Source organism: Myotis brandtii, unplaced genomic scaffold, assembly GCF_000412655.1.
Source record: "Myotis brandtii unplaced genomic scaffold, ASM41265v1 scaffold23, whole genome shotgun sequence".
Lineage (NCBI taxonomy): Eukaryota > Metazoa > Chordata > Mammalia > Chiroptera > Vespertilionidae > Myotis > Myotis brandtii.
Window position 1 is genome coordinate 6569579 of NW_005358649.1, and position 3754 is coordinate 6573332.

Sequence of the window (3754 nt, forward strand, 5' to 3'; positions counted from 1 at the left end):
CGCCCCCCGAGGGCACAAATTTTTGTGCACCGGGCCTCTAGTAGAGATATAATTAAGAGTCAAGGGCAACACATGTAATGACCATTATTCCCAAAATATTAATTATATACATTGTGCCATTTTTTCTGTAAAGTGGATATAAATTCTATATTTACCTCCACCCAAACTCCACCTCATTTCTATCAGTTCAAAACAGAACAGAATGTAACAATGGATATAAATAGCAGTATTGCTTTATCCTTACCTATATCTTTGCCTTTCTATATCCTATCTCTTCTTCAAGGTTTAGAATAGCTATGACACCATCTATGATGCTTTCCTTGTAAATAAATTCATTCTTCTTTCGATTCCCTCGGCCTTTTTTAAATATATCTCTTGTGATATAGATTACATTTACCTTTGACTCTGGATTTTATGAACTTACGTGTCTCTAATGAATAAAAATTAAATATCTTTAAAATGAGATTTATGTTTAATTCATCCCAGTATAAATGACTTTGTTATGTTAGGTGTTCAGTAAATATAATTCAACAAATACAGAAAAAGTAAAAGTTTAAGAGTGGACTTTTCATTCTATTTTTCAATTGTGTTTTTAAAATAAGCCCTACATTTTTAAAAACAATTTTTCATATCTACAATTTCTCCTATTTTTTCTATTTATGTTCCATTATACTGTGCAAGAAAAGACACAAATGAATGGCTCTCCCCTCCCCCCAAAAAAGACACAATGAATGCCTACTCTGTGATTTTATATACATGAAGTTTAAAACCCGGCAATGTTTCAACAAAAACTGAAACAGTGGTTGCCTATAGTAGATGAGAATGAAAAAGGGCATGAATGACCTACCAGGCATAATGAAAATGTTCTCTATCTTGATAAAGGTCTTTGTTATTTGTGTGTGTACATTTGTGAAAGTTCATTGAATTGCATCCTTAAAGGCTGAGCACTTACCTGTGAATTTTATTTTTTAGAAAGCAAGATGAAAAAAACCCTTGAACCTGAAGAGAAATCTAAGCAAACTCTTGACACCTAACATTCCCACCTAAAGGCTCCATCTATAATCAGTTAGCTTTTCATTTGAAGAATTTATTCTTCAGCTAATTTTAATGATTGGGTGATGACAAAGGAAGATAGTTTTCTTACAAAGTTATTAATGCAGCTCAACAAATATTTTCTTAGTAATTCCCCCCAACCCCCCCAGTAATTTGTTAACCGCAGAATAGCTTCATTTCAGCACCTGTTGGTCCACTGATTTTACATAGTTCCACATCATGACATGCTCACCACTGTCCCAAATCATGGCTTAACTGATCTGCAGGAAATGATTATGCAGTTTTGCCCATTTGAACACTGAAGAATGTCAGCCAAAAACAATTATTTGATTTTTGGTCTACATGATGTTAAACAGTTCATTAAGGCAGCAATTTAAAGAGCAATTTCCATTGTTTTTGGAACTCATTCAAAATTCAATAATATGATAGTATCTGCTGAAGAAAGATGCTTCTATTCTCAATTTCTGTGACATGTATATACACAGTATATGTAAAAGCTAAAATGTTTTGATCTGGAAAATAAAACATTAAGATGATTGATTTTTACCACTTGGATAATGAATTTATTCTGTCAACATACTTAATTTAATAAAACATTATAATAATTTTTATATATTTCTTCCTGAAAAGAGTTGACTACAACATTTACATATTAGGTAAGAAAACAGTGTTTTGAGGTTTCATTGTTTTATAAGAACAACATACACACAAAAAGTCTTGCCTGAATGGCGTTTTTATATATATTTACCTTTTCTGTAGCAATCATGAAAACAAAACAAAACTGGGGCTCAAATTAGGCAAAGGACCTATGTAGTCTTCCTTTTAGTAAGGACACTATGCTTTATTTTATTTTATTTTTACATTTATTGGGGTGACATTGGTTAATAAGATCATATAGATTTCAAGTGTATATATCTATGATACATCATTTGTATATTGCATTGTGTGCCCACCAGCCAGAGTCAAATCTCAACGCTTTTAAGAGCATATTCTTTCCACACAGTAGTAATAACTATTTCTGGATATTTTAAAGTGCACATTATGTGTTTAATCTTAGAGCATTTCTCATTTTCCAAGTAAAGTAGTCATCTTGGACATGACCCTGCAGCCTTTACTCTAAATATGTCCCCCAGAAGCCCTTAATGACTTCAATAAGAGCTGTAGAATCCAGCCCCACAAGGAGTGCTTCCATCTTTGTGCTGAGCTCAAGAAGAGGTTAGTTATGAAGCCAAATGAGATGTCTGTGAAACAGCAAGCTGACAGTATTGCTCTTCAAATTAGAAGTTGCACTTATTTTAGGATTACTGTTACCCATAAATCTGACTTTCACTTCTATATAACAGAAGTAAACACAAACTGAATACCTAGTAAGTGGCTAAGCTGTAACACATCAAAACTTCAGTTCAGTCCAAAGCATTTTGCATTTATTTACTATGCTGTGAAATTTTCTAGGGGCTGTGAATACACTGGGAATAAGACAAAGTCCTTGTCCTCCCGAGACTTTTATTCTAGTAGGGTAGATGGGAAAATAAAACAAAAGATAACAAGACAGGAAATGCATAATCCAGGGATTAAAGTCCTTTTTTCATAAGGTGGTATTTGTAGAGTTGTAAATCACATGATCTCACTCATGTGTGGAATCTAATAAACAACATAAATTGATGAACGCCCCCCCCCCCCAAAAAAAAAGATCCAGAGACACAGAAGCATCGAACAGACTGTCGAATCTCAGAGGGAAGGCAGAGGGGGGTTGGTGAGTGGAAAGAGACCAGTCAATGAACTTATATGCATATATGCATGACCCATTGACAAAGACAATAGGGTGGTGAAGGCCTGGGGTGGGGGGTCAGGGGTGGGCTGGAAGAGGTCAGTGAGGGATAAAAGGGGACATATGTAATACTTTCAACAATAAAAAAGAAAAGAAAAGGAAGATCTGAAAGTAGAGCACCCTGGGAAGAGAAAATAAAGAGTATTAATATCTTGAGATGAAAAGGTTGGTATATTAGAAAAGTGGTGAATATATCAGAGTGGCTGGAGAGGGGTAAACAAGGTGAGTGGAAGGAGATGTGATCAGAGAGTGAGGCAATGTTCAGACCATGGATGGGCTCATAGGTAGTAGTAAAGGATACAGAATTAATCCTATATAATAAAAGGCTAATATGCAAATAGACTGAATAGGGGAACAACCGAACATCCGGTCGCTAAGACATGTGCTGACCACCAGGGGGCATGTGTGGAACATGGCAGGCGTCAGCTGCAGCGGATGGTGGAGCAGGTGAGCTGGGGCGCCAGACCAAGGCAGGGCGCTGGTTGCTGTCATTGGGACGAGCCTCTGGTGGTTACTGAAAATTATTTGCTCCCGTGCACCGCAGTCCTGCCCAGTGCTCGCAACTGCTGCCGGTGCCAGCTCCACTCATAGCCGCTGCTGGTGCCAGAGCTTCTGCTCACACCCACTGCCAGTGCTGGCCCCACTTGCACTCGCAGCTGGTGCTATAGTTGCCGCTCGCACCCGCTGCCAGTGCCCAGTGCCGGCCCCGATTGCTCGGTGCCATCAGCGGGTGCGAGCAGCGGCTGCTGGCCCTGATCACCCCTGAGGGCTTCTCCACCTCCCCTGCTCCTGAGGAGTGATTGGGGCAGCAGCTGCCACTTGCACCTGCTGATGGTACCAGCTCTAATCGCTCTGTGCCATCAGAGTGGAGCC